The sequence below is a fragment of the Pristis pectinata genome, chromosome 9, assembly GCF_009764475.1.
Source record: "Pristis pectinata isolate sPriPec2 chromosome 9, sPriPec2.1.pri, whole genome shotgun sequence".
Classification (NCBI taxonomy): Eukaryota; Metazoa; Chordata; class Chondrichthyes; order Rhinopristiformes; family Pristidae; genus Pristis; species Pristis pectinata.
In genome coordinates this window covers 67,025,585-67,051,525 of record NC_067413.1, presented here as the reverse complement: position 1 = coordinate 67,051,525, position 25,941 = coordinate 67,025,585, and positions in this window count along the sequence as shown.

The following is a 25,941-nucleotide window of genomic DNA, read 5'->3' as shown; positions in this document are numbered from 1 at the left end:
GGATTCAGTGCCACCCCCCCACCCCTGAAACTGGATCCTTGACTCGCATTTTGTCAGACTGCAATCAGTAAGGATAGGCAACAACACTTCCTCCAAGATTATCCTCAACACCGGTGCCCAGCAAGACTGCATTCTCAGCCCTTTACTGTACTCCCTATGCACTCACAGCTGTGTGGCCAAATTCTACTCCATCCAACTCCATTTACAAGTTTGCAGATGACACCACCATAGTGGGCCAGCTCTCAAACAAAGTCTAGCGGCATGGTGTCAAGACAAATGAGCTCAGTAAACCAATAACAATATTCAAATGGCTATACAACACGTCAGGATGTCCCAAAAAGGATATGACAGCTCTGTATGAAACCAAGTCTTTTTGATTTTCTCCACAATGTTCCATGTTAAGATTGGTTCATTGGCCCTCTGTGCTGGCACTCCATAATGTTCATATGCATCAAGTTTTACTTTGGTTCTTGGTCTGATGCAGCACCATGGAAATGGAAGAATATTGGAAAATAATGTGTGTGGTTTGCATTCACTGAATTGTGCTTAACCTAGAGACACTAGTGCTGTAAGATCTTCAGACTGCCACAACAATTCCATTTGATGCTAAAATGTGTCAGAAAGTAAAGTAATGAAACATTTATGCATATCAAAAATATGAGTAACATTTGATTGCTTCAAGACAAGTGTGTGACTTGAAATACTTTAAAATGAGAAAGGATTAGAAGATTTGCCGATTAATCACTGCTCTAAAACTATACACCAAAACCGTTGCTAAATTTCATGTTCATTCACATATCACCAATCCCACAGTAAAAAGCAATTTATTCGTTCAGTTTAAAAGAAGAGCAACTCAAAGTGGAAATTAATCGGGGTTCTGTTTTTTGTAGTCATCTGAGCATATGGAAAAAGGCAAATCCCATTGGTACAGATCTTTAAATCTTGGATCAGTCGATAATTGACTATTTACATTTTATTATCATTTTGAAAATGACACAGTGGTATTTTCTAGACTTCCAAGTAGAAGTCCTATTTACATTGATTTTTCACCGTGTTGATGTCTGTTATTTACTTGGAGATGTGAGAAACTACAGATGCTAGAATCAGAGCAAAAACAAACTGCTGGAGAAATTCAGTGGATCATGCAGTATCTGTGGGGGTTGGGGGGTGGGGTTGGATGGGGAAAGAATTGTTGACATTTTGGGTTAAGATCCTGCATTAGGACTGAGAGTGGAGAGGGAAGATAACCAGTATAAAGAGGAGAGGGGAGTGGTGAGACAGGGGCCAGTAGATGATAGGTGGACCAAAGTGGCATGATGGATCCAGGTGCGAGATGGGAGGTGTGGGGTTAGGAGGCAAAAGCAGGTGGATGATAGGTGGAAGCAGACAGGGGAACAAGAAAGGCATATGGTACCAGATTGGGAGGGGGGGGGGGCAGGGTGTTGAAAGTGGAGACAGCTGCTGGAGGGTGATAGGCAAGAACACAAATGCTACTAGTGCTGGAATCTGATAAGTAAGGAAAGTGATAAGGGTGAGATGGCAGGCAGATTGAACCAGGTGGGGGAGGGGATCCAGCGGGTGAAATATGTGGGTACTAGATGGATGGAACCAGGAGGAAGAGTGGGAATGGGTGGGGAAAAAAAACACAGGAGGTAAGGGTTACCTGAAATTGGAAAATTTAATGTTCATACCATTGGGTTGTAGACTACCCAAGTGGAAGATGAGGTGTTGTTCTTTTAGTGTGCATTCAGCCTCAACCTGGCAGTGAAGGACAGACACGTTGGTGTGAGAAGACATAGGGCAGATGTAATAGTTCTACAGCAATGATCTCTCTAGTGTACGTTTCACCCTTCCATTTCCTCCTGGTGGCCACACACAGATAATTTAATTGGAATGAGGCAGCATGAAATGCATCTTTCAAAATTTTTGTTTCTGAAACTCAAGACGTCCATCAACCCATGTGTGTACACAAAGATAATAGTGATTTGAATTAAGAAGTTTAAGCCCTTAGAGATCAAGGCCTTAGGTGCAAAGAAGCAAAAGAGTGCTGTTGACCCAAAGTACCAGGCTGCTGCATCATTAACTTTGCCCTCATGACAGAGACAATTATGGCCACAAAGGTTGCAGCTGTATTTGGATGCTGTTATCTCAAAATTCATTCGTAATCATTCATGGCAAGAGTATTAGACAGTGGCATGTGCAAAATTCACTGAGGATGCAAAGACAATGGATATAAATTTGTGTGCCCCATTTTGGGGCCCAATATTGGCATTACACAAACAATGTGTACCCTATCATATGCACAGAATATTGTTGATTCCAACTGGGCCCTTAGAGCACAAATCAGGACAAAATAATCTCAGAAGATATTGTATTCATTATGATCCACAACATTACTACCCCACGAAGTCTATTAATGTAACAGATAGAGATGGAGGAGCTGCATCCATATTGCCACATCTGTCCGATACACTAAATGGTCTCCCCTAAAGTTTCTTAATTTGATTTCATTAAACTACTTTAACCTCTACACAAACACAACACCTTAAATATCAGTCCTTTAATTTGCTAGCAGATAGTTCTGTTTCATCCTAAAAATAAATTATCTGGTTATGGTTGAAATAAAGAACAACAAAATTTAATTCCTAAAAATGATTGGTGTGAAGTATCCAGCTTTATTCTTACCTGCTCCCACACAATGCTTGCTGCATCTGGTACAAACAGTTTAGTTTTGTTATGGGCTATAGAGAAGGCCCCAAGCTTTATGAGGTGCAGCTGTATGCTGTTTCCCTACACACCCACTAATAATGACCACAGGTTTTCACTGTGAATACATAATGAAGCCTCTGGAAATTCTCCAAGATCATCCATATTACCTACGTTAGGATTGATATTTTTCAATCTTGTTGTTTTGTTGAAATATTGTCTTTCAAATCAATTTATTACTTGCTTTGAGCTTGCAAATTCAGTGATTCCAGGATGGACTGTTGGAACAAGAAGGCTTGATCAGAAAGAAAGCAGCAGATATTGCCTTGTTATTACTTCCTCCCTAAGATACTGGTAAAATAGTAACATAAACTAACAACACAGGTACTTTATTAAATAAAAGAAAAATGGACACCATCTTCTCACTGTGTGTTTTTCCACAGGTTTAAGTGGACTTCTGACGCCAGACAACATAGCAACATAGACAACATAGAGAGCAGTTGGCCGTGTGATACAATTCTTAAGAAAAGACCACAACATGGGGATTTCACATCTATGGATACTGAGAGGCTTGGCCTGCATGGTAACCACTGAAACATCGCTGATGAAAGTTGAGGACTGAAAATTTGAAGAATGTAAATATTTTAAGCGAAGGTAATGATATACTTCATACAGTGATGACGACAATGAAATGTCCATGTTGTATAACTGTGCATTTTATAAATAAAGTATATTTTTGGAAAGAAATTCTTAAGGTGGTACTACCATTAAATATGCTATATATATGATACTATATAAGGAGTCATAGAATAAAGTAATGAATATTTTTGGGTTATGTTTATACTTCACAAGTAATTGGCCTCAACTGACCAAATTGTCCATAACATTGTTTTAGTTTTCTGAAATGAAACTTTTGTTCAGAATTTTGCTCAAATTCAGTTGAACATCGCTGACTGTCAAATTAACCATGAACTAATGTAATCAGGCAATGATTTAAAACCTAGTACCTGACTTTCTTCTTACATTAAAAATATTCATTGAAATATATTGGTATGTGCAGCCTCATGCTGTTTTATTGGTCCTGGTTTTAAATCAGTACTATGGCTTCCCCCATTGATCTCTGGTCTAGGTTTGTCTCGATTTATTTAAATTCCATAGCAGAAACTTGGCAAATGAAGGCAACCACATCCTCAGTGGCAAGGCCCTCTAAAATGGCTGACCTTTCTATGTGTAAATTACGTCATCAAGCAGGAACTGGATTACACTCCACTCATGAAAATGCCAAGAAACACTCTATCAGGCACCTAAGCCACATCCCCAAGCCTAGCTGGCTCTCAAAGCTGGAAAAACATAGAATATTTCTGACATCCAGACAAATGTTGAAACATTTGAACAAAAATTCCAAACTTTAAAAATTAAATAAGGTATTAAAAGCTTCAAAATGATTTTTAAAATTTAAGAAAACAACAATCTAAACAATTAAAACCTCTTAAAACATTGAAATAAAGTCAAACATTTTTTAAATTATACTAAAAATATTTACACTTCAATCCCTCTCTGTTATTCTCCTCCATTAAATCAATGGATGACTATCCTGGCACAAATTACTTGACTGGATTGCCCATTGTATCTTTGTGCTCTCACATTGGATTTCGAGCCTAGCATCAGAATATCATCAGACATTGTTGAACAGCTGTCAGCAAATTCTGCCCTTCCAAGTTTTCATATGCTGAACTTGAAACCACATGAAAATGCTGGGAGTTCCATGTGATTAGATGGAATAGATAGTAGGAAACTTCTCTCCATTGTAGAAATATGTAAAACTAAAGAGCATAGCTTTGAGATAAGGTTTAAATAGTTTAGAAGGAATCTGAGGAAGAACTTTTTCAGCTAGATGATTGGAATGTGGAATGCACTTTGTGTGGGAGGTGGAGGCATGTAATCTTATATTATTTATGACTTATCTAGATGAGCATTTGAATCACCAACGCATACAGTAGATGTGCTGGTAAATGGAAATAGTATAATACTTGATGAACAGAGTGGATATAATGGGTCAAATGGCCTCTTTCCATGCTCTATAACTCGATGAATTATTACAATTGAAAACTGATCTATCAGAAAAAGATAAGCTTTTTAATGTGCGGTCCACCACATGTGAGTAATTGATTTAAATGGAAAAACTGGGCAGGACAGCCAAAGACTAAGCTTAGTAACCCATAAAACTGCAAATCATGAGCAAGGTATGTTGTAGTTAATGATGTAATGAAGGATTAGAAATTAATGCTATATGAAGGAAATTCTGCTTACATTACAAAGAAATGAAGGATTGTCAGAAATCTGCAAGTCATATTAAAACCCAATCAAGATGTGACACGTAGCAGAAGTGGTGAGAAAGGTTAATGATGTCAGAAACGATAGCTTTACTTGTGTTGATTGCATCTGTTTCCTGACTGCTTTAAACCTAAATACAACTTGGCATTAACACTGTATATTTTCATGGCAAGTCTGCTATTTTGACAAGTGGCACTAAGTCAGTATAAAATTACCAACACAGAGAATATTTCCCCCATGGAATAAACTGCAGCTCAAATCATATGAAATCAGAGCACTGCAGCTTGAACATTGTTGTATTTCTATTGTATTTTATCTACATACCTCTCTTCCTGCTCAAAGTAAAAGGTACAAAGGATGCCACAAACCTACAAAACCAACAGATACTGGTAAAAGTGCAGAGTAGGTCTTTCAAAAATATAAGTTTAGGTTCCTATCTTAATAAAGGACTGACCTGGAAATTCTTCAAGTGTATATCACTGTGGTTGAAATTCCAGCATTTTTGGGTTTTATTTTGAATTATTTCTAAGCTTTAAATTACCTCAACTCTTTTTAAATGAAATACTTTATGATTGTGAACTGAGCTGTTCCTTATATATTTCTTTGATTTCCATTATTGTTTTATAAGGTGTAAGTTCCCACTTTCATTTGAACCCTGTACTGGTTTATGATTGGTTCATAAACCAAAATAGCACCTCATCTCTTGTCTGGGCACGTTGCAGATTTCCAGACTCAGTGCTGAATTGTACTATTTCAGGTAACTTATTTCCTCTGCCTGTATCAGAACTGTTGTAAGTCATCTATCTGTGATATTGGCTCAGTTTTTCTCTCTCCATTAGCACAGCTTGACCAGTTAGGCATGTCCTGGTGCCCTGGATTTTGCAACTTACATTCATTTGTTTGTAGCTGCTCTCATTTCATAGCATTTTTTTCCCATTTTTTCCTTCTCTAACAGCCCCCATTAACCCAGTGACCAGATGAGCTTTACAACTTATCCCTCAGAGATATTCCCTTTGTCCTATCCATCAGTCCCCCACCCTGTTTTAACTTAAAACCAATTTCTTTTCTCTCTCTCCCATCTTTGATGAAGGGTCTTTGATGTGAAGTGTTAACTTTGTTTATTTTATTCACAGATGCTGCTTGATCTGCTGGTTTTCATTATTGGTTGTGAATAGTTGGGTTCCTAGCATTGATCCCTGCAGAAGCCCATCTGCAAGCCCAAAGGCAAAACATTTATTGCTACTCTCTGTTTCCTGTCTGTCCATCAATTATCAACCCATGGTAGTATATTACCCCCCAATCCCTTGTGTGTAAATGGCTGGATAAAAAGTGTCAAATCTTCTGCTGCTTCATCTTCCTATGTCCATTATTCAATATCATGGATTCTGCCACTGGTGGGTACAATGGTTCAACAGGATAGGCTGTCAGAAAGACTCTTTGGATTTCACTACCTAAGATGGCTCAATTGTTGAGTATATTCAAAATAGAAATCAATAGATGTTTAGATACTAAGGGAGTAGAGGGACATGAGGGCACTGTGGGAAGTAGCACTGAGGTAAAAGGTCAGCCATGCTCCATTGAATGACAAAGCAGGTGCAAGGAGCTTTTTCTGCTTCGTAGGGATTCCAGCGACATTTCATTATGTAGGGATATTCTGAATCTCAGGGACAAAGCTGCTGATTGCTGTAAAGCTTTTTACAGCAAACTTTGTAGCCACTGTAGATCCAAGAACAGCCCCATGCTACATTGTGATAGCTCTACAAGCAGGCATCTGAAGGGGAGTAACACACAAGATGCTGGAGGAACTCAGCAGGTCAGACAACATTTATGGAGGGAAACGGACAATTGGCATCTCAGATTGAGTCCCTTCATCTGTCCACTTTTGTGTCTGAAGGGGAATGACTGAATAGGTAACATAAACTGTCAACAGAAGGGTTTCAAAAAGTTGGATTCAGCTAGTGATTTTGAATCTGAATATTGAACAGAAGGGCGGGTCAAATCCTTCAGATTCTGAGACAGGATACTCTAAACTGCTCAGAACCAGTTACCAACATTCATTCCACTCAAGGATGAAAGCCAGTGATTAGGAAATTTTTTAAGTGCCAGTTATGACTTGGCCTGAAGACCTCTCCATAATGGGTGAACATAGTGTTCATCTCACTCCCATTCACTTTAGGTAATGCTGTGTGGTAATGACTCTTTCTCAGATAATGACACTGGAGTGACATAGGGTACTCCTTCAGCTCTAAGATGTTGCCTTGTGCTTATTCATCATCCATCTTTTAGAGCTCTGCAAATACAAAGCCTGCACTCCAGATCCTCCAGACCACCCACCATCTCCCACTATTTCCAATAACTCTCTTGCCACTGACAAATGTAATGCTTTTTCTTCCAAAAATCTACCATGATTCATTACTGGAATTGCCTTTACAGACTCCTACCCAATCCCTCCCACCCCAACCAACTCCACCTGGACTTTTTTACTGGGCTGGCGATTGAGAGAAAAATAGTGCAGTTGATGAGTGACAGTGGAAGCCTCATCACCCTTTCATGCCTTAATGACTACCCCCCGGTGACTCTGACATCCACCATCATGAAGTGCTTCAAGTAGCTGGTCATGGCACACATGAACTCCAGCTTCCCAGGCAACCTTGACTCATTGCAATGCACCTACTGCCAAAACAAGTCTATGGCAGATGCCATTTACCTGGCCCTACACTCATATCTGGAACATCTGGACAGTAAAGGCAGCTACGTTAGACTATTGTTTATTGACTACATCAATGCTATAATTCCAAGCAAACTCATCATCAAACTCCGAGACCTGGGACTCAACACTTCCCTTTGCAACTGGATCCTTGACTTCCTGATCAACAAACCACAATCAGTAAGGATAGGTAGCAACACCTCCGCCACAATTATTCTCAACACTGGTGGCCCACAAGGCTGTGTCCTCAGCCCCCTACTCTATTCCCTATACACTCATGACTGCGTGGCCAGATACTGCTCTAACTCCATCTACAAGTTACTGTATTGGGCCGTATCTCAAATAACAATGAGTTGGAGTACAGGTAGAAGATAGAGAGCTTAACAAAATGGTGTCATGACAACAATCTTTCCCTCAATGTCAACAAAACAAAAGAGCTGGTCATTGACTTCAGGAAGGGGGTTAGTGCACATGCTCCTGTCTACATCAACGGTGCTGAGATTGAGAAGGTTGAGAGCTTCAAGTTCCTAGGAGAGAACATCACCAATAGCCTGTCCTGGTCCAACCACATAGATACCATGACCAAGAAAGCTCACCAGCACCTCTACTTTCTCAGGAGGCTACAGAAATTTGTCATGTTCCCCTTGACACTCACCAACTCTTATGATGCACCATAGAAAACATCCTATCCAGATGCATTGCAGCTTGGTATGGCAACTGCTCTGCCTGTGACAGCAACAAACTGCAGAGAGTTGTGGACACAGCTCAGCACATCATGGAAACCAGCCTTCACTCCATGAACTCTGTCTACACTTCTCATTGCTTCGGTAAAGCAGCCAGCATAATCAAAGACCCCACCCACCTCTGACATTCTCTCTTCTCCCCTCTCCCATCAGGCAGATGATACAAGAGCCTGAAAGCACATACCACCAGGCTCAAGGACAGCTTCTATCCTGCTGTTATAAGACTATTGAACTGTTCCCTAATACAATAAAATGGACTCTTGACCTCACAATCTACCTCGTTATGACCTTGCACTTTATTGTCTGCCTGCAGTGCACTTTCTCTGTAACTGTAACAATTTATTCAGTTATTGTTTTACCTTGTACTACCTCAATGCACTGTGTAATGAATTGATCTGCATAAGTGGTATGCAAGACAAGTTTTTCATTATATCTTGGTACATGTGACAATAATAAACCAATTCCAATTCCAATTCCTTCTTCTCTGAGGTATAATGCTTTGGGGTATCTGAAGGAAAAGGAAATTAAAAGATACTATAATGTCATGCAGCTGCAATAAAGTTTGCAGTCCCAAACCATTGTGGAGCTGAGTTAGATGCTCCAGATAAATTCTTTCCTGCCCTTGACCCTCTTCCATCTCATAGGGAAGGCATAGAGGAATACAGGCCTAATGCAGCCAAATGGGATAGGTAGATCTATGGGATAGCATAACTAGGCTTCATGGTTGGCATGAACAAGTTGGGCTGTAGGGCCGGTTTCTACGTTGTACAGCTCTATGACCCTTTGACTCTCTATGACTCCTTCCTCAACAGTTTCAGTGGTGACCCACCCCCAAAGATCTCAAGAATTCATCTTCTTCATGAAGGATGAGGTTTTTTTTATTCTGGGGACCACACTCAGAGAAATGTTGAATATCCTACTAAGAGCACAAGAGGCTGAACGACTTTCTACTGCTACCAATGTTACCTTGAGGATGAATTTGATACTAAAATCCCTGAAGTTTCAACGGTTATAAATATGTTAACAGCATAATTAAGGTAAATCCAGATGAGATGCTTTTTGGTGCAGACATACAGTTTAAATTATTCATTTGAATTTTTAGAAATGCAGGCTCATGTTTAACTTCAGGATTTGTAGTAATATAAAACCAATGCTTACTGCTTTATTTCTGTGGAACAAAGCATGAGTGCAGCTCTGCTGACTAAAAATGCACCAATTATTAAGATTTATTACAGTAACACCTTACTGAATTTATTTCAGCACAGCTGCCAACAGCTACAGGAAATGTGAAAATATAATTCAATTTCAAAAATGATGTACCTCTGCACACAAGATTTGTGATTCATGGAGGAATCAAGCTGATTTTGAATTGAATTACTTTTGTAATGGAGAATCTTAAAAAGAGATGGTGTTCGTGATAGCACTCATTAAAAATATTTGAATGTGTTTCAGAAGTGTTACAGAGAGCAGAATGAACTGCCTGTAGCCATGAGATATCAGTCTAAGGCTTAAACAACTGTCTCTGGAAACTTTTAGCAAATTACATGACTGGACAAACATTTAGCTCAATAATCTGATGATAATGTTTTTCTTTAAACAATGAGAAAAATAAAAGATGAAAAGTTATGCTTTGCTATTTAAAACTCCTCAAATTAATAGGATGGGCCAATAGTATTCTCACATTACAACCAATTAGAGGACCCACGTAACGTGCAGCAAGTTTGCATGCATTCCAATGTTGACTTATGTACTCTTTTCCACTCCAGAAAGCCAGCTGGAGATTGAAACATTGTTGATCTAGATCTGCAATTGTGTCTGTCTGGTTGAGGACAAATACGAAATGTTATTTCACTTTTTATCCAGCAGTCCGATTTTTTTTACTTCTTTTCATGTAAACTGGTCTCCTTCATACCACACTTTTCTCTATATACCTCGTTTTTTTGCCAATATTTCCTTTCTCCAGGGACACAGAAATTAAGGCATATTATCTTAAAATGTTGCTTAAATCACTCTCATCTCAGTATTTCTAGCATTACTTGACATTTACAAGTTTGTGAGTCATGGCAACTGATCACAGTAATAGTGTTTCCCACATTTAAAATTGTAAATGCACAAAAATGCAAAACGTGCTACACCCAGGACTGAAATTTCATCAACAAAATCTCATATTCAGGCCTTTGAGATCCCTCGACCTCTTAGTAAATGAATACAATATAAAAGGAAAGAAAAATATTTATTTTATATATAAAAGAAAAGAAAGAGAAAAAAAATCCCCAAATCAATAAGAAAAATTATAAACAATATATCAAACCAAACTAAACAGAAAAATTTCAAAAAGAACAAAAAAAAGAAGAAAAAAAAGACTGGACTGAAATTTGTCAGTAGAAGCAGAGCAATTATTATGTCGTCAACTCTGTTCCTCTAAATTGGAGAATTATTGAAAGGGAATCTATATCATGTGAAAATATTGAATAAATGGACTCCAAATATCTTCAAATTTAAGCGAAGGATCAACAGTACCACTCCTAATTTTTTCCAAGTTTAAACCTGATATTGTTTGAGAGAACCATTGAAAAGTAGTAGGGGGTATTGGATCCTTCCATTTAAGTAAAATGGATTGTTTGGCCATTAATGTAACAAAGGCAATCATATGGGAAGCAGAAGCAGATAAATGACCAGAGTCTATCCTTGGTAATCCAAAAATTGCAGTGATAGGGTGAGGTTGTAAATCACTATTCAATACAGTTGAGATAATGTTAAAAATATCTTTCCAATATTTTTACAAAGGAGGACAGGACCAATACGTATGTGTCAAAGAAGTCACATTTAATATACATCTGTCACATATAGGATTTATATGGTGATAAAAATGAGCTAGCTTCTCTTTTGACATATGGGTCCTGTGGACTACCTTAAACTGTATCAAAGAGTGTCTGGCACACATTGAAGATGTATTAACTAAATGAAGAATTTTCTTCCATGTCTCTGTAGGTAAAGATGTCTGGAGTTCACTTTCCCATTCATTCTTAATTTTGTCCAGTGATTCTGGATGTATTTTCGTAATTAAATCATAGATTATTGCTATCAAGCCCTTCCGATAAGGATTAAGACCTAAATTTTTTTCTGTAATTTCAGTTTTGTAAAGTGTAGGAAAAGAGGGTATAGTAGCTTTTAAAAAATTTCTGATCTGCAAATATCGAAAAAAGTGTGATCTAGACAAATTGTATTTGTTAGACAGTTGTTCAAAAGATGAAAAACAGTTATCAATGAATAAATCACAAAAACATACTATTCCCTTCCTTTTCCATATGGAAAAAGCTGAGTCAACTCTGGATGGATGAAAGAAAAAATTAGATTGAATGGGACTTGACAAGTTAAATTTATTCAATCCAAAAAATTTACGAAATTGAAACCATATTCGTATTGTATGTTTAACAATTGGGTTAATCATATGTTTACTTAATTTGGTAAGTGCAAAAGGGAGTGAAGCTCCTAAAATACAAATTGATGAAAATCCAAGTACTGATTGGTGCTCAAGGTGTACCCATTTGGGGCATTGAATTACATCTGAATCTTGTATCCAAAAAATTAAATATCTGATATTAATTGCCCAATAATATAATCTAAAGTTAGGCAGGGACATATCACCATCCTTTTTTAGTTTTTGTAAACATTTCTTACTTAACCTTGGGTTTTTATTCTGCCAAATATATGAAAGAATTTTAGAATCAATAGTGTCAAAAAAAGATTTTGGGGCGAAAGTTGGAATCGCTTGAAATAAATATAAAAATTTTGGTAAGATATTCATCTTAGCCACATTAATTTGCCCTACCAATGATAAAGACAGTTGGGACCATTTAGTAAATAATTGTTTAACATGGTCAATTAAAAGCAATAGATTAGCTTTAAATAAGTCCTTATGTTTCTTGGTAATTTTAACACCTAAATACATAAAATAGTCAGTTACCAATCTAAAAGGTAATTGCCTGTAAATTGGGGTTTGCATATTTAATGAAAAAAGTTCACTCTTATTAAGATTTAATCTATATCCAGAAAAAACACTAAACTGATCTAGTAGTGATAGTACTGCGGGGATAGATTCCTCCAGATTAGGAATATAAAGTAAAAGGTCATCTATGTAGAGAGATATCTTATGAATCTTCTGTCCGTGGGTAATGCCACATATCTTTGAAGAATCCCGGAGTGCAATAGCCAAGGGTTCCAAAGCAATATTAAACAATAAAGGGCTTAAAGGGCAACCTTGTCTAGTACCTCAAAAAAGCCTAAACAAAGGAGATCTTTGATTATTAGTAAGTATTGAAGCCATAGGTGTAAAATAAATCAGTTTAATCACAGATATAAATTTAGGGCTAAAATTAACTTTTTGAAGTATAATGAATAGATATTCCTATTCAACTATGTCAAACGCCTTTTCAGCATCTAGTGAGACAACACATTCTGGAATTTGGGATGAAGGGGTATATATAATATTCATTAATCTCCTAATATTAAAATGTAAATAACGATTCTGAATAAATCCAGTCTGGTCTTCAGAGATAGTTTGTGGAAGAACCTTTTCCAATCTAAAGGCCAATATTTTGGAAAATATTTTTGAATCTACCTTTAACAAAAAAATAGGTCTATAAGATGAACAATCAGTGGGATCTTTATCCTTTTTAAGAATTAAAGAAATAGTTGCTTCATAGAAAGATTGTGGTAGTTTACCTACTGATAGGGCATCTTTTTGCAAACCAGGGAACATGAATATCAGAAAAGGATTTAAAAAATTCGGCTGTATATCTGTCAGGGCCAGGTGCTTTACCTGAGTTAATTGAAAATATTACTTTCTTTATTTCTTCCTCCAAAATGGGAACATCTAATGTAGAACACTCATTTAAAGATAATTGGGGAATCTTCAGATCTCTTAAAAATTCATACAATAATGTACAATACTCAGGGGACTCTGATTGGTATAAAGAAGAATAAAATTCTTGAAAGGATTTGAATTTGAACATGATCTATCGTGTAGGTACCAGCTGGTTTACAAATTTTATTAATCTGATGTTTAGATAAAGTAACTTTCAATTGGTTGGCCAATAATTTACCAGATTTGTCACCATGTAAATAAAATTGATTTTTGTTTTTAAGTAGTAGATTTTCAATTGAAGATGTTAATAATAAACTATGTTGCAATTGGAGTTCTGTTCTCTTTTTAGAAAGCTCCAGATTAGGAGTATCAGAATATTTTTTATCGATTTCTTTAATCTTGTCAGCTAATATACATATTTCATTACTAGCTCGTTTCTTCAATCCAGTGGAATATGAAATAATTTGACCACAGATGTATGCTTTAAAAGTATCCATTATTACCCCACTGGAGATTTCTTCAGTAAAATTGGTTAAAAAGAAAAATGAGATATGTTCTTTAATAAACTGGACGAAATCTAAGTCTTGTAATAGAGAAGGGCTAAATCGCCATTGCCTGACATCAATGGATACACCTACTAATTTAATTGATAATTTCAATGGTGCATGATCAGAAGTGGCAATTGCATCGTATTTACAGTCCGTAGTAGGCGGAGCTAGTCTAGCATCACTAAAAAAATAATCAATCCTCGAGTAGACATGAGAAAAAAATGAATTCTTTTAACTTTTGTTGGACAGAAACTCATCATCTGTTGATAGCTCTAAATATGTTGTGTAGTCCAGTCAGCACGTTGTGCTCTGCATCTGAAATTCTTCCATTGATCTGAACAGAGCTGAATTTCTAAAGCCAGAGGATGAAGCAAGTATCTTCACAATTCATCCTTTCATTCTTTAAACTCAATTAAGTATTGAACATTAAGTAAATATTTCAAAATGTACCTGGTTATTCTTCTATATACAGTTCAGCTTCCACAATCCCTCCACCATATTCTATAGCTTTTGCAGCTAATTTTACAATGATCCTCAAACTATCATCTGACCATTCTGCATGGGTGCACATGTTGGAGTATATGCTTTAAATTGGATATGTTCAATTGCTTTTTTCATCATGTATTACTTTACAAGCTCCTGCTGTCACTTCTAAAGCACAGTTGAAGTATCGTCTTACAAAACACCAAGTAAGATTTTCTTTTTCTTCTCAGGCAGTCTCTTGGGATTGAAGATGACTTGCTTCCATTCAGTTGATTCTGAAACAGATGAAGAAGCCAATGTGGGAGCCACAGATCCTGCTCCAATGGGGCAGGAAGTAGATGAAGGGCAGACTGGGCTTCTCCGTGATCCCAATGCATGAACTTGAAGTTCTCAATATTAATTCATATGTTCCTTCTCCATTTTGAGTGGTTGTGGGCCAGCGATTCCCAGGGATCAGTTGCAATGTTCCACTATGTCAAGAGAACATCCCTGAATTATTTGAAAAAACTACAGATGCTGGAAATCTGAAATGAAAACAGAAAATGGTGGAAAAACTCAGCAGGTGGAACAGCAAGCGAGGAAAGAGAAACAGTCAATGCTTCAGGTCTGAGCTTCTTCGTCCAAACTGGGAAAAAGGGAAATACAAGTGAGTTAATTTTTCTTCCAATAATACCAAACTTGAAGTTCTTCTTAGCTTTCTGGCAGGAATTCTGCCAGTGCCTTTCACCTTGTTCATGCTTAGTGCTTTAAGTATCCCTCCCCCACCTTCTCTCCTACTGAAAACTAATTTGTATTTCTTCTACAGTCCCCTGGCATGTCTTCCTCTTCAAAGACATGTGATCTGCAGAGCTTATTCACTTGTCGGTGTCCCAGTCATTCTATGACCAGAGATTCTGCTCCTGTCAACATTTCTAAGCCAAGGTAAAGTCAGTAAACAGGAGGTACACTATCTCTGAGTAATGTTTTATCCCTTCCTGCATTCATAAGAGCTTCAGAAGATGCTGGTTAACACTATTGTCAACACGAAACAGAGGGTCATAAATAAAGTGGAGACTAAACCTTTGTGCTTTACTGCCATGAGGGATTATTATAAACAAAAATGCAATTATGAACAATAAGATGTTTTCTAGTTCTAAAAACTATAGTTACATCGAATAATTTTGAGTTCAGATCTGAAAAACATGACTATACAAATTGTCATCCTTTAAAAATCTGGGAATGAATATAAAATCTGAGGAAATATGCAGGCCTAAGAAATTCATCCACCAGTTTGTTGGGACAAAGGAAACGGAAGAACTATAAACACCTTTGTTAAATTAGTCAGCGTGTCCTTGTTGTGTCATTCAATTATATTTCAGAAACATTAGTGGTGTAAATATTGGGTTAGGGAGAATGTAAATCAAGTATTTCTCCAACCACACAGATTGTGCATGGGCACCACTTAATTTTGTGCTGCACTGACTTTAGGTCAAGTCTAGGAACAATCCTGGGATTTCTCCCAACTCATTGCATCTCTATTATAAACAGAAGGCTCTGAAGAACTAAGGGATAAGATCTACAGCCAGAAATTCTTCAGGAAAAGTGAAGTATGGCAGGCTAATAAATACTTATTTCAAGAGCTTGCTATTGTAAAATTATTTTGCACAAAACGCCCAAGGCCTCATGTGCAGTACAACAGTCTTTGCGTTTGCAAACAGTTTGAAGCCTCTTCTTGGAGGAAAACAGGTAGTTCCTAGATTGAGAGTCATGGATGGGCTACAGCAAAGAGAGGTCCACATGGGTCGGGTGGGTAGTGTCCAGAGGTAAAATTGGTGCAACAATTGGCAGGAGATGGATGGGTCAGGTCAGGTGAGAGGATCATGAGGTCTCAGCTCTTGTCACCAGCCACACGGCGTGAAGCTAAGAGCAGGGGTAGGATATGGAGGAGGAGGAGGTAGGGATGAGGAAGAAGGAAAAGAGGAGCAGTAAGGGAGGGGTAGCCTGAACAGTCTCTTTCTGATTGGCTGTAAACAACCATCAGATTAAACTAGAAATAAACACTGGGCTAATTGCCCATTCACCACCAGTTCCCATCCCACCTTCCTTCCTTTACTGACCAGCACAAGAGAAGTGTTAGGATAAAAGATAATACCAAAACAACATTCCAAACTAACTGTATAAATCAAATCAAATCAAGTATCATATATTTATCAGCAATTGAGCATTGACCATTTCCTTAGCGTGTGTCTTGCATCTACCTTTTCCTGATCTGCTGATCCTACGAGGTGCTTTCCTGATGGCCATGGCTTGGCTGTTGCCAGCCTGTTAACTGTCTGTGACAGAGGTTGCAGATGGCTCTTGGATGGCCCTGGGTGAACAGCAACAGTCTGTGCTGGTTGGCTGATAGGGAACAGAAAGGACATTGTCCAGTGGCCCTGATGGAAGCATGAATGATGTCATCCTGAGAGAGGAAGTTCATGATCCATGGAGTTACTGCCACTCCTAGGGATGGTGCCTGTGATACTTTGTTCACATGCTTATTTCTGGAGTGCAATGACACATTAAGCTATTGATAAACCAGATCTTGGTTCCGCTGCAGTGGAAAATGAGATGCTGAATGACAGTAGAGTTTGCGAGTCTGCTGATACAGTGGAGTTGTCCAACACATCCCTGCTGGAGCTCGAAGGCTTCCAACTCTGCACAAAGCTTTGTGCAAGCTGGGTGCTGTATTCTTCCATGTTTCTTGACATTAAACACAGGTTTTCTGTCAACGTGCATTGTTAGATCTGTGTCATGTGAGTAGTTGAGTGAAAGGGGTGCAAAGTAAAGCTTGTGGGATACGGCATTTTAGGATGTACTCACGGGCACTGAGCATACAGGTGAGGTCACTGAAGTTCTTGCAGCACTATATTTAGGCAGTTAGTCTTTGACTGCTGGCATTGACTATTTTTGGTTTCTCATTCATCAGCTTTTTTTCTCAGTTGTGTGTCTACACTGCATAATAAAAACATAGCAATTAGAAGCAGGAGAAAGCCATTTGACTCCTGATGCCTCGTCCACCATTCAGTGAGATCCAGGCTGATCTTTTACCTCAGACCTTCTATCGCACTTTTGAGAGGAGAATTCCAAAGATACACCATTACTGGGTGAAGAAATTACTCCTCACCTCTATTTTGAATGAACGATCCCTTATCCTGAGCCTGTGACTCCCAGATCTAGATTCCACTGCCAGGAGAAGCATCAACTCTACACCCGCCCTGTCAAGCCCCTGAAGGATTTTGGAGACACAAGAGACTGCAGATGCTGGAATCTGGAGCACCAAATCTGGAGCCCTGATTCAACCCAAAACATCGACAATTCCTTTCCTCCCAAAGATGCTGCTCGACCCGCTGAGTTCCTCCAGCAGATTGTTTGTTGCCCTTAAGGATTTTGTATGTTTCGATGCTGGCTCCCTCCAGTTACAAAACACCTCTCCCCTATCTCCACTTTATTCATCAAGACTTCCAACACATTTTTCAATACTCTTGGTTCTCAATCTCTCCTACGTCATGTCATGAGTCTTTTGGCAGGCTGCAATCATGTCCATAATAAGCACTGCCACCTACTGCAGCCGCAACACACACCACCCCTTTAGAAAACATAGTCAGGCATCAAGCAATGTAGGCTAGAATGAACTAGTAATAGTCACCCGCAAAACTGGGATGATTTCTCGTATTCATATTTCATAATGACAGAGGCCATTTGGTCCATTGAGTCTTTGCTGGCTGTGAGATCATTTTCATTAATTCTACTGCCCCACTTATTGTCCCTGTACCCTATTCTCTCTCAGATTCCCGTCAACTCTCCTCAATTCTCATGGCACCTACCAACTATAGTGATAATTTACAGTATTCTATTAACCTATCTGCACGTCTTTGGGATGTGGGAAGAAACCAGAGCCACCCTGGGGAAATACATGGCAGTCACAGGGATAACGTGCAAACTCTATACAGGCAACAGTGAAGTCAGGAGTGGAACCCGGACTCTGGAGCCTTATGGCAGTAGCACTAACTGCTCTGTCACTGTGTGTGATAATGCAAATAGAATTGTAGATAGCATTGATTGGACGCTAAAATCATTGCAATGAACAGACAGCAAAAATGTGTTGTGCTCTCTGCAACAGGTTAAGGAGACACAGTTTAATTGTTAATCATGATCCCTATATCCATTGGGGCCTACCCATTATGATCGTCACCATGTCAAGACCACTGTCAATGACCTAACTAAAACAACAGATGCAGTATGTTGTCACGTTGCTTCGATTTAAAAGACAGTGCTTCACATTACAATTCTTACCGATATTAACAAGCATTAGAAGTTGTTGCTATACACTATTTATATAAACATCGGTTCCAGTTTGAGAGCTAATGGTCCAGGGTATTGCAACTGCTAATCTAAAAAAGTACAATATATAAATCCATTTTTAATATTAGGTAACTAAGTAACATGTGCAGCTGGTGACAACTGTAAAAGGGCAATACCTCATGAATTTGACCTAGCTCAATCTGGAAGGAATGAGAGTAATTATCCTGGATCCCCATAGATTCACTTCCAGACATGCTTTATTGCTGTATTTCATAAATGGATCAATTATGTACAGTTCCAGTAAAGATTATTTTACAGCATCACACATTTAACTTGGTCAAATGTTAGCTTAACACAGGGCCAAATGAACATTGCAGAATTTTTGAATTAGTGTTCAACTCCACAATTTATGATTTGCAATATGAACTGTGCATAAGCTTCAAATCACCATCTTTCAACTTGGCATGCGAGAGTGGTATAAAAAAACAGAAATAACACCTCATTATCAAGCAACAGCTGAGCATCAGAAATTGAGTGTGAAATATACAGCGATTGACTGCAATTCTACGGTTAGTGTTGCGTTATGAATGTCTGGAGGAGATTAAACCTGTTGTGCATACTCCTGGTGCCATTTCCCCCATGGGTCTATAGTTTTTCCAGTCACTTTTAATTATGAGGCATCTGACCTATTTTTTCATTCCTCATTGTGGAGACATAATTTGAATTAACAGGTGTCAAGTATTTATGTATTAGTCATATTGATTTTTTTGACACTTTAGAAAGTACAGAAACCTCTTTGCATGTTTCACATTGACACAGTTAGAAAATAATAAGCCTGCACTTAAAAAATGAAAACAAACTTTAATGTAGAAAGCTATTTCAATGGTGTTAGAGATTCATACCCAAGACTTTATGAAATAAAAAGATATATTTTGGTTGTTGCTTTCTTAAGCTTCATCTTTGAGGTAAATAGATCTTAGCATTCCTCCAATTAACATCATTTCTTGTCCACTGGTGATTTTTTTTCATCTTTAACATTAATATTAATGCAAACTTATCTATGATGATGTCAGTTTCCCATCTCTCAAATGACTTAATTGCTGCTTAGCTAATGATGGTACTAACAGTCAATGTTAGCACAGCAGAGGACAGCACAGCTTCAGGGCTGTGAAATTTCTAAGAGTAGCATTCAAACTTATTTTACAGACAGGTCATGATTGGCGTTTGTTTGCTGATGAAATCCCACTCCAAGGTCAATCCCATGGATAAAACAGCAATTTCAGTGTATCTGCATTCACTAAGACAGAATATTTGCTTCTTTCATGTTCTGCCATCAAGAATATCACATTGGCTCTTATTTATGATGCTCCATATACTTTCTTCGCAGGTGAAGGATTAAGAAATCTGGAGACCAACCATGCCCAGGAACAAAAAGTTTTCCCACACAGAGACACCATCTGAACTAGTTAGCCATGTATCAGAGGCATTCATGTGGAGAGAATAACAGGCAAGGGGAGTAAAATTGTTCAGAAGCCACCACTGAAATGCTTCAGCAAGTGGACCTCTCAGCGCAAAAGATTGATGGAATTTTGGACATTAAGGGAATCATCAGGTATGTAGTACAAGAAAGTGGTGCTGAGGTAAAAGATCTCGATCTTATTTCATGGTAGAGTAGGCACAAGAGGCCAAACAGCCGATTCCTGCTTTTCCTTCTTATGTTCCTTTGTTCATAAGCTCAAACAGAAAAGGTTAGTCCATTCATAAATAAACACTGTATGGCTACTCAATTTTACACCGAAACAAGACTTTAAATCAACTGAGGATAATTCCATTCTAACCTGCCCAGATCAAGTTTTACTCACTGCTTGATTTTACTTTCCATCAAATGGGGAGGGTCAACATAATATGGACAGCTAATTCAATCCAATCCAATCAGTTTCTTGCCTCACTGTATCCCAGATCCAATGCAGTTTAATGACGCAACTAAAGGCATTGTGAATATGAGTTCTAAGGGACAGTAAATGTTACAAATACCACTTATAACAGCTTCAGAAGCCCAGTGCCTGCATTTCATATGCTGCAGTAGAAGCTTGGCATAAAACAGTGAGTGTCGTCAACCATTCTCCAGAGCTCAACTGTAGACTAGTCTTCCAGAGTAATTAGATGACCTCTTACAGTTGCATTGTTCTTTGTGCATCCTTACCTAGCCTATGCTTGATAGAACGATACATAACTGCAATCAGGGGTTGACAACTGACCTTCATGTTGAGGTAAGCAAGTGTCAATGGAATAGACTTCTGAAACATTGGACGTATGACATATTGCTTTCAAGAAGTTTCTGGGCTGATGCTTGCAATATGCCAAGAATCTCATTGGGGTAGTTCACAGCACAGGCCTCCGCACCAGCCACTGGTGGTAGATTGAAGACTCAGCACCAGTAAGCCCACAAGAAAGAGAAAGACTTGCATGTATTACTAACTTTCACATCATTGCAAAGCTCTTTATAACCAATGAATTACTTTTGACATGTAGTCACTAATGTAATACAGGAAACAAAGCAGCCAATTTGTGCCCAGCTAAGTTCCACAAACAGCAATGTATTTATGATCTGATAATCTGTTTAAGTAACATGGATTGACTAGGTCTTCAGAAATAACCTGTGCTCTTCTTCAAATTTGTGCCACAGGTTCTTTCACATCCAATTCAGACAGCAGACAGGGCTCATTAACATTCATTTTAAAGATAGCAGATCCAACAGTGCCCCACTCAGTACTGCGTTGTATTGTTAGCCCAGATTCTTGTGCTCAAGTCTCTAGATTTGGGCTTCTGACTCACTGAGGCAGAACCACTGAACCACTGAACCACAGCAGACACTTGTCCACATGTGCCACAGAAACTCTGCACACAAAAAAAAAACAACCTTTTAGATCAGCACAGTTCTGCACATTCAGTCTTTAATAGTAATAGGCACAGTAAGTACAGACATCTGCACAGTAATGCATAATAAATGTTGCCACTAATTGAAATATCATGCTGTCTGAGCCTGTGCTGTGGAGGCCAAGTGATATCAGCACATACTCATTAGTGACCATAATGGTTCAGATGTAAAGCAGCAATAATTACAGCAGTTATGTTCACCAGAAGGATATTTACCTTTGCCATTGATAAACTAACAGAGCAAGAGGACTGTTGAAAGTTCACTTCACCCAAAGGAATACAGCTTCAGACAGTGCTAGTGGCTCTGGACAACCATTTAATTAGTATTAATTAACAGTGGGTGATAAATTAGCAGCAGAACATTCCAGGGTTCCTGAAGTAAATTGTCACGGTACAAAAACAAGTGATAGGGCCACAACTTCAGCTGCTGCAGCCATCATTATTTCTACAAGAACTCGCTTACAATTTCAATGGAAATATAAGAACAGATGAAATCTTCTCTAACATATTTACCATGCTGCTAACACTCAGTCAGAGGACTGCTCACTCTAATCAGTGGTTTTGTTAGCATTGAGTGGACTTCAGGTTCAAGTGGCCTCACAGTGCAATGAGACTGCTTGTCTGTTCACAGTATTGGTTTAATTTTGTTCTCCATTTTAGGCAGTCCCGCAGAATCAAAGACGAATTCCTTCCACTCCAGTTCAGTGGGTTCTGAGCTGGCTGACGGAACTAATATGAGATCCTCAGACCCTGCCGTGGGTGAGGCAGGAGATGCTTGATGCAGTAGGTGAGTGGTAGTTTGGGGTGGTGAATTCCTTCTACCATTTAAGCTGGTCTTCTGGGTATTCCCAATGTATGACTCAAGATTCTCAGAGCTCCTTCACCATTTTCACTGATCACGAGCTTCCTACAAAGGATTCCCATGAGTCAGTGGGGATTTTGCACTTTTCCCAAGGAGGCTTTAAGGACACCATGAACCTTTTCCAGTGTCTGCCTGGTAATCACCTGCCGTGACAGAGCTTGGAATAGAGTGACTGCTTCGGCACTCTGGTATTCGGTACGTGATGATGTGGCCTGCCCAATGGAACCACTTGAGTGTAAATAGAGCTTCAGTGGCAGGATCTTGGCTGGGTGGAGGACACTTATCCTGCCAATGGATTAACAGGATTTTGCAGAGAGAGAATTGGTGGTCCCTCTTCACTGTTTCGAGGAGCCTGATGCTGGTATTCCAAATCTCAAAAGGATATAGGAGGGTGAGGATTATTACTGCCCAGTAGATGATGAACTTTGTGCCAGGTTTGAGGTCTTGATCTTCAAGCAAACACTTTTTTACCTCACATGGCCAAAGGCAATGCTAGTGCATTGAAGCCAAAAGTGAATCATAACAGTCTGTCTTCAGTGAGAAATGGCTCCAGGGATATGGGCATAAGTTCACTGCCTCCAAGGTGTCATTGTGGACTATCATAAAGCAATGTTGCACAGCGGGCCAGGGCCCAGGTTGTTAAAGGACGTCTGCTTTAGGCAGATGGTAAGAGTAAAACCAACTCTCTAATGTGCTTCAGTGATGAGTTGACAATGACTTGGAACTCAGCCTTTCAACATGTGAGCCAGAGGGGAGACGTCCAGGTAACCCTGTTCGAGGGCGAAGGGAATTCAGCGAGTGCGACCAAAAGTGTTTTGGCACTGCAGCACAGTGACTGAAGTTGGAGTGACCAAGAGTTGACGTAGGTTAAACAGTTGCTCATTTGTCCCGTGGATTAACTTCACTACAGTTTGTTGGAGGTGAGGTGTAGGGCTGAAGCAAAAGAGGTTGTAAATAGTTTTAGGGCATTGACACAGTCTTGCTTGACACTAGTCTGCACTGAGATTGGATCTTCTGTGAATGTGTTGGTTAAAATCACAAGTTGCACACCATCATGAAGCAGATACAGGTGGGAATGAATTTCTGCAGACAGCCAACTTTGAGAAGGATGCTCCCGATTGAAGGAGTTAAAGGCTTTACTGTGGTCATAATTGACCATGGAGAGTGGTTGGGGCCTCTCCCTGCAATGCTCTTGGAATTGACAGTGGTGACAATCATGAACATTGTACTTCTAGATGGACGAAATCCATACTGTGATTCAAAAAGAAGCTGTTCAATCAATGGGAGGAGGCAGTTGAGGAGGACCCTGGTGATGACTTCCCCTGTGGCAGAAGCTTCTGTAGTTAATCGGATCGTCATGTCCATGGTGTCACTGAGATCCCTTAGCATGTCCTCGTCTTCCCAGACCTGAGAGATGAGGTTGTAGATTTGTGACTGAAGTGTCCTTCTGACAAGTTTTAGAATTTTAGCAGGTGTACTGATGGCACCCAAAACTATGATTTTCGATTGCAATTTGGCCACTTAATTTAATATTATTCACAATGATTTCTACCACTGTTATTACTTATTCTCTAAATTGCACTAAATGACAACATCGTCAGGTGTAATTTAATTTTTCTGTGGATATATTGCCATGGATATGAAGCCTTACGGATGTTGGCTCCAGTATAGTCACAAATCTAAATAGTGATCTGACTTCTGAGCTGAACTGCAGATTTTAAATCAGTGTGCATCCATTGAAACAAGCCCAAAGCCCAAATACCCAAAGCCTCATAGTTGCCCCAAAGATTCCATTCCACTAACACTCCAGATTATACCTCACTGAAATATTAAACTGGATTTTCCTGAAAAACGCCAGCAGTTCATATGAAACTGTCGTGTCAGGAATTCAAGATTTCCGCACAAATCCTGAAGACTCATTCATGCTGATATGGTTTCAATGAAATATTGATGCTGAATCAGCTTAACCTACTGTCAAATAATTCTAAACTCAGCATGCCTTGAGAATTACATCTGGAAGGCCCCGCACTGTGCAAGATCTCCCTGATGAAGATCAAGGTAGCTTCTACTGGACGTTTGACACCAGACAATCCCTGCAAAGGAAATGCAAGTGGTATGCATTTGCCAAGAAATTATGGTCTGTTGTTCCCTTTTACTGTAAACAAAAATCTAGGCTTTGCATTTAGGTATTTAATGTGTGTTGCCCTGCACACACAACTACAGTTATGTCTTCCACAAAACCACAGAAATTGTCTAAGAACAGCAGCTCTCTCAGTAAACAAACTACAAATGTTATACTTATGAAGATCATCAAAGTTTGGATTAAGACGCTGTACTTTACTAACCATTTTTCTCCTCAGATTCTAAAATGGAGTATATTATTTCATTAGTTGTGATCAGAACAAAGCTAAGAAAACAACATGAAATAAAATGAAATTGAACAGTGAGGTTTCCCTTTGTGAAACAATTTTTAAATGACTTCACTAAATCTCATTTACATGCTTGTGTATTGTGCCATCATTATCATTTGCCTTTGCTGGGTGAATCCATGTGTAATGAAGTAATCTTTATATTCACATCTTGAAGTCCTCCCAAGATGCATGCAGTTATGCCACAGAGGCTTCAATACAGCAATAGTAAATAGATGCAAAGTTAATTTAGAATTGAAGATTGAGTCAGATACATGAATGTCTCACTTGTGCTACATCCCTATTGTTTCAAAGTAATAAATAACATCTGCTTTATTAAAACCAAAACAATTTGATAATGAATAATTACAGCTTTAACCTAACAAGGCCACAACTTGAGATCAAATATCAACCATTACCACCACTTTATTCCAAACTTCCATAGCAACCTTGCAGACACTCTTAGAAACTTGAATACAGTTTCATCTTCCAGATTCTTTACTTAATTAATGCAATATTTGGAAGTGATCCATACAAAATAAATTTGTGTTGGTTGGTAAGTATGAGGGCAGCTGGCAAACATGCTGATCTTTCACCCAAGTCCTGACACTGATTCCAGAACAGACTGGTGGCATAAATTTGCATCATGCTTAGTTTATAAATGAACTGAATTTGATACCATCTCATCTCAGTTTCTAGTGGGTGTAAATCAATGCCAGAGCTCCCCACCATTGAGCTCTTATGGTTTTCTCTATCTTTTCTACTTCTAGTTCCCAAAACATTCAAAACATCTCAGTCTTTTTCAGGTGTATTAATATAATTATTCATCATGAAAAATCTCACATGTTCTGCTGGTAACAATCTTACGCTGTATTTCAAGAGAAATATCATTGAAAAAGAGGAAGGGTGAAAGTAAAGGCATGAAAGGCAAATGCCTGAATTCTCAATATTTTCTTCAAGTGACCAAAACCTAGGTTTAGGAATGCAAGTTCACAAACTTGCCCCTGATGTTGCAAATATGAC